This window comes from Pleurodeles waltl, chromosome 9, assembly GCF_031143425.1.
Source record: "Pleurodeles waltl isolate 20211129_DDA chromosome 9, aPleWal1.hap1.20221129, whole genome shotgun sequence".
In the NCBI taxonomy this organism is placed as follows: Eukaryota; Metazoa; Chordata; class Amphibia; order Caudata; family Salamandridae; genus Pleurodeles; species Pleurodeles waltl.
Window position 1 is genome coordinate 42,880,210 of NC_090448.1, and position 16,273 is coordinate 42,896,482.

Genomic DNA, 16,273 nt, shown 5'->3' on the forward strand with positions numbered 1-16,273 from the left:
TGCAATGTCGGTTGAAAACAGTTCTGCTGGAACACCATCTGAGCGAGGGGCCCTGCCACGTTTTATGGTGCCTAGGAAATATATGTCATTTTGAGAAAACAGCTGGGGCACTTCAGTGGTGGGTGCTAAAGTAATGTTTAGGCAGGGGTCCATGTGAACAGGAGTGGGGCTATCATCGTCGTGGGAGTACAGCCCACTGAAATGATCTACCCAGTCTTTTGGGGCGATGTTGGTTGTTATGTTCAATCCACTGCATTCTGGGCCTTGCGCTGCCAGGGACCAGAACAGACAATTCCTCTTGCGCACGGCGTCGCTAAGTGCTGTCCACCACTTATCATCTTGGTCACGCTTGGCTTTGCGTATGGCTAGCTTATAGGACTTCCTAGCTAAGCGGATGGCGTTGGCATCCTTGGACTTAATAGCTTGGATTAAGTGCTTATTTGAGGACCGACACATTTTATTGGACCAGCGGTGCCTACCTTCAGGTCTCTTGCCATCATGGGCTGTGGATACTGAGAAGTGGGCTCCAATATCCCTGAAGCATGAGGTGTGGGTTAAACTGATTTCCTCATTGGGGATTGCGGGACCCACCCCTAGGTCCATTAATGTAGTCTTTAGGGTGTTATTAGCTGCGTTAATGAGTGCGGGCCGAGACGTAACCTTGTCCCACTTTAGGTGTTGTTTGTCGTTAACCAGACTAATGCCCTCTGGTGCTGCTACTGAGGAGTTAATCGTGGGCGAGTTGTTACCCAAAGCTAACTTATGGACAGAGAGAGAATTATGATCACTTTCAGTTCTCTCAATGATCGTCATATCGATGACTAGGGACCATAATCTTAAGTCGAATAGACAGTAGTCGATTCTGCTGGTGTGGTTGGTTTTGTTGAATGTATGGCGGCCTTTGGCATCTGATTTGGTTCTGCCATTTAATGCCCTGAGCCCGAATTCCATGGTCAGTGATTTTACGTGGACAGCGGCCTGCTTCCATCTCTTGATGGGTGGAATGGTCAGGGCGGGGATAGACCAAGCTCGATCCTCCTCGTCTGTGGACCTGAGATCATCCCAGTCTAGAGGTTCGAATGTGACATCAAGATCACCTGCCACGATGGTTTTATGATGGCAGGGACAGTTTTGCAAAAAGGGCTGCCAGGACACAAAGAGTTTTGGAGACTTGGCCCCCGCTGACCCCTCGAGTGTAGATATTGAAGATGTTCACAATTGTGTCAGGCCCGAATGATAGGCGAAGACCTAACAGGTCGGGAGAATCGGTGGATAGCTGTGATATACAACAGTTAAGTGATGTTCTAATCCAGGTGGTCAAGCCCCCAGAAGGCCTGCCCCGGTTGCTGGGCATGGCAGGGATATAGAAGTTTGAATAGCCTGTTCGAAAAAGTGGATCAATTGACCATGTCTCCTGAAGAAGGCATATGTCGTGTTCTTCGATAAAAGAGGTGAAGGATGGAAGAGGGAGAATAGATTTCAAACCTGCCACGTTCCATGAGACAGGTCGTACCCCAGTGAGTGGAGGAGCTACCTTGTCTAATGGCCTAGTATTTACATGAGTGGATGCCAGGGGTTGGTTTGGCAGGTGAGGTTGAGTGGGAGGAGGTGGATCAATGCCAATGTTGGTCAATGAGACCTGCGGTAAGTGGCAATGCTCCTCTGGTAGAGCTGACCTGGCCCTAGTGAGGGAAGTGCTTGCATGCTTAGCTATCGGTTCTTGATTTGGTGGACAATATTCCTGCAAGATGAGAGATGCAATATTGCCATGTTTGCACAGTAAGCCGTCAGAGGTCTGGGGGAATATGTCATGAGAGGGAAAATAAGTACTTGCACTGACAGTGTTAGGGATTGCAGCTGACCCAGAGGCGATTGATATATGTTGGTTGCGTGTTTTTTCAGCATAGATTTCAGATGAATCTTTAAGTCAATCGTTCTCACTGAGGGTAGATAAATTGTTTGCTAGGCAGTGGCTCGGGCAAACCCCGTATTACGTGGGTGGCCTAGGGTATTTGAACTGGATGCACGAGTGTGCTGGTGGGCTTGTTCTTGCATCTAGGGCCACCAAATTGTCCACCTTGGTCCCGTCCTTAGGTGTCAGTTTTAAGATGTCAAAATGTGTCCCCGGGTCAGGCACTCTTGCTACATTAATTATATCCTCACGTATTACAGAACGACAGCCTCTTACGTGGTGGATCCAGTGAATTGCCTTGTTTCTGATAGAGTCTGCCCCTTCCCTTTGTGTCTGTGAGTTTAACTTGGGGACGTTGACCATTAGAACTATGTTTCCTGATTGAGACCGATCAATGGCAGGCTGTACAGAGTATTTTGGGGCAGCGTTGCTCATGAGTTTGGGGATTTTGTGATGGTCAACTAGTGCATTTCCTGCGCCTAAGCTGTTGTGCAAAGGAGGCTGGTGGAAGTTCTTGGTCTTAACACTGGCTGAGAGGAGGCCATCACAACTGGGTGCTGATAAATTGGGCAGATTCGTCGCGATGCCTGCTAGGGTTGTAATTGGGCTTTGAGTATAGTTCATGGTGGCCGTGGCATCTGGAAGAGTTAACTGTTTTACTATTGCAATTAAGGAGTTAACCATAAGCTTAAGTTCTAATACTTCCCTTTTTAGTTCTTCTATGGATTGAATGTGCTGTGGGTTTATGTGAATTGAGTGTGTGTTTGCGGCTACTAGCCCATCCAACCTGGTACCTGGGTCGAGGTCATCATGTGGGTCTGGGGCATTAATTAACAGGCTAAAGCGGTTGCTGCACTGGATGGAGTTGTTAGAACCCAGTGGTGGCTCATTCACTGGAGATGGAGCAGCGTGGGTTATACCATTCCTGCCCTCTCCCTGTCCTATAGTGGCTGTGTCCTGTTGTCCACGTTTTACAAAAATCTCAGCAATTTTCTTTGGGCCAGCCCTCCTTTTGGTTGGGGAACACTCCCCCCCAGTGCCATTAAAGTCATTTCCCTGAGAAGTAGTTAAAATTCCCTTGCATTCACCAAGAAGAGTGACGCAGTTACTAGCTGCATGCTTGTGCTTTTTCCGCTTAGTTTTTAGCGCTGCCCCTGCCCCAGCCTCTATTGCTTTCGTTTTACCCATCTGGGACTGTGATTGGTGCTAAAATATTCTATAAAGTATTAATATAACAATGCAACCTACAGGGTGGCACAGTATTAGCAATAATGCATAAAGCTAGGGTTAATGATGCCTACTTGAATGGTCAATGTTAGGGGGGTGGCCCAACCCAGCCTCTTCCGGGCTCCGACGTGCGTGGACGGACCCGCCCTTGGCCCAGGCGCGGCCTGTGCGCGTCCAGCGCAGCGAAGTGCCCCCACGCGCTTTATAGCGCTCGGTGGTGTCAAGTGGGTGCAGGCGAAAATGGCCACCTCCTGGGGACTCAAAGCAGCCTGGGATATGTAGTCCCTCTCAAGTCTTTAGCGCGTCCCGTGCAGTGAAGTGCCCCCACGCGCTTTATAGCGCTCGTTGGTGTCAAGTGGGTGCAGGTGAAAATGGCCGCCTCCTGGGGCCTCAAAGCAGCTTGGGATATGTAGTCCCTCTCAAGTCTTTAGCGCGTCCCGCGCAGCGAGGTGCCCCCACGCGCTTTATAGCGCTTGTTGGTGTCAAGTGGGTGCAGGTGAAAATGGCCGCCTCCTGGGGCCTCAAAGCAGCTTGGGATATATAGTCCCTCTCAAGTCTTTACCGCGTCCTGCGCAGCGAAGTGCCCCCACGCACTTTATAGCGCTCGTTGGTGTCAAGTAGGTGCAGGTGAAAATGGCCGCCTCATGGGGCCTCAAAGCAGCTTGGGATATGTAGTCCCTCTCAAGTCTTTAGCACGTCATGGATCCACTGAGTAACCCTGCGCAAGAAGTGATTTCCAGGACACTATCCGTCCCATTCAGAGACAGTGCCAATCCAAACAATCTTTCATCTCTGACTAACAAACTACAAGAGGACACTAAGAAACAGGAACATGTAGATTAAAAAGTTAATTTTATTATTGTCATTCTGGTGCATAAAATGTGAATGGTTACCATACAAAATATAAAACAGGGAGCAGTTAGTTATGTTATGATCGAACAAAAACAAGAAGAACATTCCTACCATTTTGGTGAGCTGTTCTTAACATCCCGCCATCCTAACGCTATTTCTAAGCAATTATCAAAAATGTAGCTGCAACGTATACCTATCTTTTGAGTTTCTCTAGATGGAATGCACAGTATAACTCTGAATAACTAGTTCAGTGGGGGAGCATGAATCTTTGCACTCCATCACGGACTCCTTCAGCACAGTTTACGGAGTCAGGAATCAGCTCACGGACTGAGATTAACTGGCCCAGCAGTCTGGCATGACATCTGGCAAACAAAAAACTCTCCTAATCAGTGGTCAAATCCTAGGGTTTAAAAAAGGTTTCACCACTGATTCCATATATAAAAGAACTCAGAAACATTGTATCTCATACCAAACTAAATTATCATGGTAAAAACGTATGTTAGAACCATCCATATGTTTAACTTTAGGTAAGATGTCATGTTTTTAATGACGAAAGTTAAAAAACATGTCAGCTTAGACATTTGGAAGTCTTCATGAACTCAGCAGAACTTCACAATTCCTATTTGTTAGACCTGACAGCCTTAGGGTGGTCACCCCTAACTTTTTGCCTGCCTCCCTCCACTTTTTGGACACTGTTTTTGCTGGTTTTTAGACTCTGCGCACTTTACCACTGCTAACCAGTGCTAAAGTGCATATGCTCGCTCCCTTTAAACATGGTAACCTTGGATCACACCAAATTGGACTATTTAATTTACTTATAAGTCCCTAGTAGATTGCACTATATGTGCCCAGGGCCTGTAGATTAAATGCTACTAGTGGGCCTGCAGCACTGGTTGTGCCACCCACTTAAGTAGCCCCTCAACCTTGTATCAGGCCTGCCATTGCAAGGCCTGTGTGTGCAGTTTCACTGTCACTTCGACTTGGTATTTAAAAGTACTTGCCAAGCCTAAAACTCCCCTTTTTCTACATATAAGTCACCCCTAAGGTGTGCCCTAGGTAACCCCTAGAGCAGGGTGCTGTGTGGGTAAAAGGCAGGACATGTACCTGTGTAGTTTACATGTCCTGGTAGTGTAAAACTCCTAAATTCGTTTTTACACTACTGTGAGGCCTGCTCCCCTCATAGGCTAGCATTGGGGCTGCCCTCATACATTGTTGAAGTTGTAGCTGCTGATCTGAAAGGAGTAGGAAGGTCATATTTAGTATGGCCAGAATGGTAATACAAAATCCTGCTGAGTGGTGAAGTTGGATTTAATATTACTATTTTAGAAATGACACTTTTAGAAAGTGAGCATTTCTCTGCACTTAAATCTTTCTGTGCCTTACAATCCACGTCTGGCTGGGCTTAGTTGACAGCTCCTTGTGCATTCACTCAGACACACCCCAAACACAGGGTACTCAGCCTCACTTGCATACATCTGCATTTTGAATGGGTCTTCCTGGGCTGGGAGGGTGGAGGGCCTGCTCTCACACAAAGGACTGCCACACACCCTGCTGGGACCCTGGCAGAGAGGATTGAACTGAAAGGGGACCTGGTGCACTTCTAAGCCACTCTTTGAAGTCTCCCCCACTCCAAAGGAACATTTGGGTATAAAAATAGGGCCTCTGCCCTACCACCTCAGACACTTCCTGGTGAAGAAACCTGAACCAGAACCTTCACCCTGACAAGAAGAACTGCCTGGCTGCCTAAAGGACTCACCTGACTGCTTTCTGAAAGAGGACTGCTGCCTTGCTGTTGCCCGGCTGTCCTGCTGCTCTCTTGCTTTGCTGCAGAAGTGCTCTCCAAGGGCTTGGATAGAGCTTGCCCCCGTTCCCTGAAGTCTCAGGACCAAAAAGACTTCTCTCTTGCAACTGGACTCCTTGTCCAGCGAAAATTTGACGAACAGCTTGCTAAAAACTACGCACAGCCTGTTCCGCGGTGAAAAATTCACCGCACGCCGAACCGGGACGCCGCCGCTCGACTTCGCAAGGAAAAGATAGACGCGGCTCCTGCGGGGCAACCGGAACTTCGACGCACGGCCCACCGGATCGACGCACAGCCGACCTGGGACGATGACACCCGACTTCCAGAGGGGAAATCGACGCAGCGCCTGCCGTGAGGGAGAAATTTCCCCGCATCGTCCACCGGAACGACGCAGAGCTTGTCAACAAGCCCAGGATTCCACGCACAGACCCCGGGGCGTCTGAAAACCCTGCAACCCGAAGAAGAGGCCCGTCCGCGCACCGGAAATCGACGCAACGTCTTACCTGCGTGGAAAATAACAACGCAAGTCCGTGTGCGAAGGGGCGAAACCGACGCACACTCACAGTTTTCCATGAATCTCCTCCTCTGCGGCCCTTTGCAGACATTTTTCACTCAAACCAGGTACTTTGTGCTTGAAAGAGACTTTGTTTGCTTCTAAAAGACTTAAGACACTTTATATCACTTTTCAGTGATATCTTTACATTTTCTTATTAGATCTTTTATCGTTTTTGACCTGCAAATATCCAGATAAATATCATATATTTTTCTAAACACTGTGTGGTGTATTTTTGTGGTGTTATTGTATGATTTATTGCACAAATACTTTACACATTGCCTTCTAAGTTAAGCCTGACTGCTCAGTGCCAAACTACCAGAGGGTGGGCACAGGATCATTTGGATTGTGTGTGACTTACCCTGACTAGAGTGAGGGTCCTTGCTTGGACAGGGGGTAACCTGACTGCCAACCAAAGACCCCATTTCTAACACTATTACAAATAACAGACAGAAGGCAGGTCATGAAACTAAAATAACCTTAACTAAAATGGAGACTATTATGGTGTGATCAACAGTGTGGCTCTGGAGGAAGGCAAGTGTATTGGTACTCAAGCCAGAGGCCCTGATGCCGAGTTTGGAGTAGGGGAACACCCGTCCAACAAACTCTCAACAGTGTGGCCGCAACTGTAGTGGGGACCTCCCCGCTGACCCCATTATGACTTTCTTGCTGGGCTGACGGGCAGAAACCAAGGTTGCAGCCGGTCAGCCCAGCGGGAAAGAGCATTTTGCAATACGTGACACACAAAGCAGCTTTTCCAACTATTATTGTTCGTTTTGGCCTTAAAATTACTCCACTGATTGGTCACAGGGGATGGTGTGCATTTTGGTACAGATTTTGAAATTCTGGCCACGAATTTCGATTTTCTGTTTTGAGCGTTGTGGGTGTTGTTTTTACAGTTCTGTCCTGAGTAGATTCAGTATGGTTTATTTTGCAAAGAAAGTTCTTTATTCTGCAACAATTCTGGTTACGCAAAAGCAATGCAAGAGAAAAGGAGCCTGTGAGAGGTTTGTTCACATGGCTCAGCCATGGGTTGACCCAATGCAATGGAGGAGATGGTTGCTTTGTTACAGGCCTCCAGTAATGGCAATCCTGGCAACTTCCTAAAATGGCCACCTCGCATACCATGCCCACTACTGTTCCATCAGAAGGACATTGTGTGGGGGCGAGCTTATTCTTCTAGTAGATCTTGGCAGCAATGTCTGAAGATTTCGCTTAGAAGGACACGCTTATCAGTTATTGCACAAGCAATACCTGGGAAGCAGACGCTCCACTGGTGCAGCAGATGCAATGGCATTGGGGGTCACCGAACCCGGATTATTGCTGTATTTTAGAATTCAAACAGCAGGTGCTTGCACTCTGGCCCATGACAAACTGTCTATGCTACTTTTGGGAATTCTTGGTAGAATCTCGTTTGCCATTTTGGCAAACACGAGTATAAAAGGGGCCACATCCTCATTTTATATACATGTTATCCTAGCAGTGTCCAAAGTTGGACGAGTGGTGGTTTCTGTTTCCTGCTGCCACTTGCTGAGACTGTTGGTTCTGTGCAATTCTATAAATCTGGCAGGAGAGTATGTGAAGTTGAAAGGAAACACAGTCACTCCGTCATCTGGGATCCACATTTACATTCCAAAGTGTGTGAAGTGAGAGTAACATTCATAGAATGGAATCACCAAACAATCCCAGATCAAGAGAAAGAGAAATAGTCAGGGATGGGGAACTCCTATTGCCTGATGCCCGGGACATATTGTTTGGGGTCAAGGGCAACAAGTTTGCATGTTTATTTTGTCCTTGGGAATTGTAGACCAAACCCCCTGCAGTACAAACCCTTTGGCTGCCAGTTTACAAAGAAGGGAACTGTCTGCAGTGGAGTTAATACGTGTGTCCATATGTTAACACTGTTTGAACTTGTATTTATGGTTCATTAATTAAAAGTCTTCTTTATTAGGGTGAGTGTCGTAAATGAACGTTTTAAGGTCACACTGCACTACTGACAGTAGTTCCAGTAAAAAAAAAAAAAAAAAATGTACAAACGTTTGAAACGTTTAACGATATGAGGCTAAGTATAATGCTCCCAGAATGCTCTCTGATTAGATGCAAATGCTTGCAGAAGCTTGTAAGCAAGAGTTTTGATTCTTTGCTTTCAAAATAAAATGTTCAGAAAAAAATTCAAGTAGGAAGAAAAGTGCTTCACTACAATGAACTTTTAGGTGCTATTTCTTAGAAGCGTCATTTATTAAAATGTGTTGATGCATGCTAGTATTTCAAAAATATATTCCTAATAGAAAATCAGTGTAACCATTTTCAACAAGATTATGGGAAACATGAAAATAAACAAGCACTGGCAAAGCCAACCGATCTGACATTTTCTGTGAGTCTTTTGTTTTCGCCAATGTGTGTCTTGTTTTGACATGGCTTTTGAAACACTTTATTGTTGTGGTAGCTGCCAGGCCCTCACCATTGTTACAAACACTGGCAAAAAGAAAAAACGTTTTTGGTCTCAAAAAGCACACATTGCAACCAGCGGTGTAACAAAGGCCCCGCATCCCCCCTTCAGGGGCCCCGTCAGCACAGCACCTGCCCTGATTGAGTTTGGAGGGCAGGGAGCCTCTGTGTTCTTTGCAGGGAGGCGCCCCTCCAGTTTTGTTACCCCACTGATTGCCACAGTAGTTCCTGGCACTGAACAAAACTACTTTGTGTGCCAATATTCTCTTTGTGGAAGAGCAGAATGTGATCACTCACAGTAAAGCCAACCAATAGAGAGAGAAATAAAAGTTTAATAAAAACAAAATATCTTTGTTAACACCAGACCTAATTAGGGACCCAATTCTTGAAGAAAGTCACAACAGTGCACCCATGGTATACATCTTTGAATTAGTGGCTTTCATGAATTCACAAGAGCTTACAGAAGTAGACCAGGAAATCGTATTCCTAGAAAATATTTGTGAACTGTATACTAGCACAAACAAATATACATGTGTAGATTTGTTCATGTGAAAATCTATTGAGGGTTTACAAGTTCACTTTTCCTCCATCCACTTTTTTCCCTACCGTGGAAGAACTTCTACTTCTGCCATTGTCAGGAGTAAATTTCCAACTTTTCTCATTAAGGGAAAAGATTAGAGAAGAGCTGGTGAAAATCCTAAAAACATGCAAGTTAGTAGGTTTGCAAACTCAAAGGCAATCCAGCCCTGGAACTATTGTTTACAGCTTCCTCCAGCCCCAGTATGTAGATCTGCGGAAAGGTGGCAAAATAAGGAAATTGCTATAGTAGGGACTGAAATTGCAAGTATTCAAGTCGTACTATAGTAGTAGCCCTGGCATAATCAGAGAGGCTGTTATCAGAGCTCTTACATAAGGAGATTGCTGCCATACTTTGTCGCCGTAATACATGGCACGAAAGGGATAAGTAGATTTTTTTACAGGACAAGTAGATTTAAGAAGCAACCTGTCCCATGGACAAGTAGATATTTTATTGAATTCCACACCTCTGAATAGTACAAGCATTTTACAGTTCTTGTGGAAAATGTGTTACATGTGACCTTTTGTGTGACTAACAGTGTAACTTTGAGACAGAAAGAGATTAATCAAGAGCAAGAGAGAATTTTGTGAAGAAGACCAAGGAAAAAACTGTGTTTAGTGAAAAAAAGACAGTTTGCTGTTACCAAAGAAGTGAAAAGTATAACTTCTTACTAAAATACGAGAGATCAGTGACTAAGTAAAACTTGTGAGTTAACAAGGGAAACTGAAACCATGTGTTGCAAAGACTTTGACCTATGAAAATAAATATTACTTGGGGAAAATTCTTGAGATTGGACTGAGCCCATGATTAGGGACTGGAAACAATAACAAACATTTGCCCTGAATTTTCCTTTTCAGGTGTCTCTATTTTGAATATTATAATATTAGTGTACAAATTCTTATTTTGTCTAGGATTTCTCACTGATCAGCCATCCATTTTGTTCCAGATCTCCATTCCCACAACCCTTAACTTCACTCAGCCACTTCGAGCTTCTAGTTTGTATAAAGACAGAATCTGCGCATCTGGAAGTTGGGCTTAGGAGGGTAGTGCACCTGAGAAAATCGACTCCTGTCACCTCCTCAAAACTCATCCCTAGCCAATACCCAATTCTGTAGGCCTGCTGTAGATGGGCACCCATGGAGGTCTGAAGACCCTCATATAGTTGCATTTTCCTCAGTTACAACCATCCAAAGAACAAATATACATCCAAGGTGATGAGCTTAACAAACCTCACCTCCGCAGTACCTGCTTCTACACCACCCACTGGGGTGTCTGAACCCAGCTTTCGGTCTTACGAGTGTTCTCCCCTAACAGTGTTGAACTGGCCTATAAATGCCAATATGGTCTCCACCTTGGCCCAGGTGTTTAAGTGATTATCTAAACTGGCGGGTTTAGAGTCAGAGTCTGGTGCAGGCAATGCCAATTTGAACACTGGGGCAGATAACCAAGCAACTGCCAATAGACCGGTAGATCTGCTTTCAGGGAAGAAGCAAGAAGCTGAGAGGTTTCGCAATCTGGTAGCGAATCCAGGGGCAAGTGCATGGGGTGGGAGCAGGGTGTGGGGGTTCAGGAGTCTGTGTATAGCCTCAGGGTGCAGTTAGGCCCAGGGTTCAACAGATGCAACAGACCTCTGCAGCACCAATCTCCCTATTATAGTAGTCCAACCAGGGGGAAAGACAGCGAGAAGGAAAGGAAGATGAGTTTAGTCCGCAGTGGACAAGGTAAACAAACCTGTTCTCTCACCTAGGGATTAATTGAGGTTGCACTTCTCCAAAGACGTAAAACAAAAGATAATGAAAGGAGCTTTTCTTGCTCTATTTGAGTTCATTTCTGAGAAGTCAGCTGCTGAGGAGGGTAAAGAGACAAAAGAAAGAACGAACAAACTACACAAGCCTAACATGTTGGAAACACTGACTAATCGGGTGAAAGGTTTTCTGATTTACCAGTCCATTCTACTTGGGAAATGGCTATTCTGGGGGCCACAGACTTTGTATTACCAAAACAGGGTAGTGCCCACAGTGAATTTGATGAAGAATTGCTCCGAGTATGCCAGGGCTTTTGGGCTAAAGAAGGCGTTTATTCCAAACACTGCTGCGGGATCTGACGGATGTTACAACCTGGCTAAAATGAACGAAGTTGAAAAAGAGTGAAAATCGTAGGAACCAGCTCATTCAGGACTAGCAGCAGCATGTAGGAGACAAGCAGGGGCACGCTGGGCCTGTAACGAGAAAGTGTGTACAAACACAAATGGTTCCTCAGTCTGCGGGCTCCTTTTGAACCCGAGTTCAAATGGTTTAAGAAGTTCAAGGAAAGGGCATTGTGAAAGAAAGACTTCTGAACAAGGTAGCCTGTCCCTTCAACACTGAACAGTGTTGGCTGTTTTGGATAAGAGGTTGTTAGGATATTGAAGAACACATATATTGCTTCAAAGAATCAGAGATAAAGAACTGTGTTTTTGAAAAATACCAGAAAATAACAGTTCAGTGAAGCTTCATATGCTATGAATTTACTACTCAAGTAGACCTCTTACAGGTAACTATTAATTTAAGACACACCACTAGGATTTACTGCTGAAGGTGAAGAAGCAGGCGAAGATTCCTTTTACTTCAAGCCTGAATTCTTAACATGAATCCACAGACAACTTTGTGTTCTTGCTTTTTGGCCCTGTCCCTTAAAATTGGCAAGGGGGTTCACGTTAAAACAACATTTGATAATTTGTATGCACCAGAGCGCAGTCTGAATTATACCACTGATCCAGCCCCCTGCTTTGGGAAGTTTGCTTACTTACATGAGGCCATAGCCATGCTCAGGCCACTGTCTACACAATGTCAAGGGAATGGTGCACACACTCCCTAGAGGGAAGAATTATTTTTGTTGTTGTTGTGGAAAACCAAAATAGGATTACAGGATACTGTCTCCCTATATAACAACCCAATGTACCCTGTGCCTATGTCTATGGAAAACCCAGGTTACTCTACACTGACCTGAGTTTCAAAGTGCCTAATTGTTTTGTTGTGACCCTCACACATTCTATTCGTGTCAAGCTTATTCATCGGGTCTCATCCTGGTCCCTAAAAACTAGGATGGGTGCAACAATATTTCAGGGAGTACTTTAAAGGTATTTCATCTTATGAGGGTGTAGATGTTATAAGATAAAAATACCTAGGATGCACCCCAGTATCCCTTTATTATAAGGTGACCATTGTATGGTTAAAAAAAAAGCTCAATGGGTGCTATATCTGGTATAATGTCTCTGCAACCTCTTCCTCATTTTTGCTGACAGGTTTCAGCCCTAAATCTGCAAGCCACAAGACTGACATGGATAGTGGGCTGCGTGTTGTGGGTATAAACTGATTGGAGGATTCAATTCAGCCTCTCTCCCCTGTTCTAAGACAGACCAACTGGCCAGAGGTCCTCATGCAATCCTTGGACATGCTCCTGGTCTCCAGTGTTGACCCGTGGCAGCAGTGCAAGATTACATCAACCAGTGCAGGCAAGCCAGGAAACTAATTTATTTTATTTTTTTATGTCAATGGTGTGTCTCTGTCCAGATTCCATTTCTGTAGGGTTTTGTGGCAGCAGGGATTGATGACTGTAACTTCAGCTCAGGTCCTTTCGGATTGGAGCTGCCACCACTGCTGTGGGTTGGGGTTTTGAAGAGACCACATCAAAAGAAATGGGAGATGGAATTCTGACTGCTATAAATATTACGTTTGTCCTAGCCTGATCTAGGTGCAATCAGTTGGTGGGTCCCATTCTTTTGCTGACTGACTTGTACTGAAACTTGTGCTTCCTTTACCATCTGTGCATTATTTGTACAGACACACAGCGCACCTCAGTAGTCTTATCACTCTTTCGTCCGAAGTGGAGAAATTACTTTTCAACAGAGCAAGTTTAACCAATTGCGCACATGAAATGAGTCTCCATTTACTCTGCTGTGGTGTTGGTGCTCTCTGTGTATGCCAGTTGAAATGGGTTGTGTCAAAAGAACTCTGGAAGATACAAGGGACTAGATGAAACTCTAAATGGCTGGTATTTTGTCATTGGCCAGAAAGTTTCCTAAGGTAGTCGCAGTTTTGTCACATATTATCCCAAAGACTATGTAGAGTCATGGATCATCTGTGAAAGGCTTCAAGCACTCTTCGAAGTGCTTGTTACATGATTAAATGCCTTAATAATGGGTGGCTGAAGACTATTTCTCATGGCTGTCTGAGGGTGGATGCAGGATGACAGTTTTTTTTCATGAGGATGGCGTCCATTTGTCTTGGCTCGGCAACAAGCTTTATGTAGGCTTACTGATTTCTTTTGCAGGTCAACATTTGGCTACACTGTGAAATTAGGACAGAGTGGTGATCAGAGGGGAACAATCTCAGCCTGTAGCGGGATAGTCTCCTAGTTGGCTTTGAGGCAGATAGACACCTTGGTGCCCTTGTCAAATCACAAGAACGGCCAAAGCTATCAATGCCACACCTTACCACACTAATGAAAAAATTTATTTTCAATTACCCCATACAAACTGTGCACGAGTCTTGAAGACCAACCCTCCTAGTCCTCAATACACCAGGACAAAATCCTGGAAATTCAATATCCACATAAGACTCAGCACCCATATAGGTTACATAACACAATAAAGAGTTCAACAGAGTCTGATTACAAAATTATGGAAGGCACAGATTCTCAAAACTTCCTTCTTGACGAAACAAATTATTTTTATTCATGTTCATAAAAACATCTTCCTCTGTAGTTCATAGAAGCCACAGTAGCCACAACTCATAGCAGCCATAGTAGCCAATGCGTTTCATCCACACGGACTTCTTCAGGGCTACAAACATGCAAATACAACTACAAATAGACATGCATACACATAAATATATATATTAAAACATTTTTTTTTACAAATATGGAACTTCCCATTCTATTTACAAAAGACACACATTATTCACATGTTTACACAAAATACCACTTTGTAACGGGAAACATGGCCTGCATGTTATTGACCTCGAAGTCACATTTATTATGTGGCTCATTTGCTGTGTCAAACCATTTTGAAATCGTAAGCAATAACATGTTTGTTCGAGAGGCAGACTCTACATTTCATTCATTTACTTCTATGTGTTTGTTCTACATATATAATCACATAAACAGCAATCCCCAATCTCATTAACGAAACAAACATATAGGACGCTGAATTAAAAACAAAATGAGGTAAGACATCACAAGGACAAGCAATAATATGCCATCGATGAACATTCTCATAAAGCATCAAACAACAAACTTAAAGAATATATGTGAAGAAAGCAAAAATTATTTTAAATATCATAAATTTGAACTCAATCTCTACTCAATGTTAGAGAAACACTGTAATTCCTATTTTTAACAGTGAGGAGAAAAAAAAAAGTTTTAAAAAAAACATTACGCGCTCTAATTTAGCTTGCAGCAACCCCCTACCTCCTCAGGTATCAATTCTCCAATATTTCACCTACGGCGTCCCGTTATGGAAAGATCAATGAAAATATTCCTGCATTAATGCTCAGTTTTTATATCCTGAGAGTAATTACTATCGCTTGTGACTTAACCCAGGACCTTTACAAACTCGAGCATTTATGGCAGCCATATTGAACTGGCTTAGAATATCTTAGATTTCGCCTGTCTATATCTCCATCGGCAATTGTATCGGTATTTAATATGATGCTTCATGGATATAGAGTTTGATGGAATACTGCAAAGTTGTCCAAACACGCTATATATTCCTGTAAACTATATGAAAAAACTAATTTGTAGCATAAAAACAACCCCATATACATAAAACCCCATTCAGAATATGGCAGCCGTATTTAAAAGCCAGAACCATTACACGTTCCAATATTTATGGCGGCCATCTTGAGATGTCTACGATTATCTAGATCTCACCTACTTGTACATCCCACTGGCAGTCATGTATATATTTAATCTAATGCTTCAAGGATATGTATTAAATATGATACTTTGAGAATATCCATGCAAAGTTTATATTAAGTTTTTGTTAACTTTATACTAAATTTGTATTGTAGAAGGTCAGACAAGTATGCATATACATATAATGCCATCCAAAACAAGGCGACAATCTTTCAGGTTCACATAGCTTTATTCGGTTACTTTCAACCATAAAAGCAAACAACCAACAATTAAAAGAAAAAGAAAAAGAAATGTAGTTAAAAAAGAGAGATAAGAATAAAATAGAATAACATATGTTCAGCCTTAAGACACATAAAATTACTTTCCATCAAAATGCACCTGACCCCCTAGTATCTATCATTTAAATTAAACATGGGGTTTTATTTCAGTCTTAGGTGCATAGTTTAAAATTTAGCAACTAAAACACTTTTTTTATTTTTTATTTTCCTCTTTTAAAATTTGTTCTGCATCATAATTTTTCCCCAGGGAACTAATACGTATATGCCAAGCAGCTACAATATACTTGCTAACCGCACAAGATAGAAAGAGGGAAGTATCCCTCATCATGATCCTTAAGGCAGCCATACAGTGTCTTATCCCCATATTTCTACACACAGGTCGTAACCACTTCCAACGCGCAATCGTATATGCAGGTCATATAAACATAAAATGTACAATGGATTCTGAAGTGTGATTACAACTAGGACAAGGATCAGATCTTGTAATCAAACTCCTTGTACTACCATAAGATTTAAGAGGCCGACAACCATATCTGAACTGAATGTATAGACTCTTACTTAATGGGTCAAGAATTGTATCCATAAATGGTTCCAAATGCGGATACCATTTGAAATAAAAAAATTGTGAGGTCAATCTGCTGTGTGTTGAACACAGCAGGTAGTTTTTCCTGACATATATCCAGTAAACAGTTTTCAAATGGTTCTTCTGATCCTTCCTTATACTTTCTGG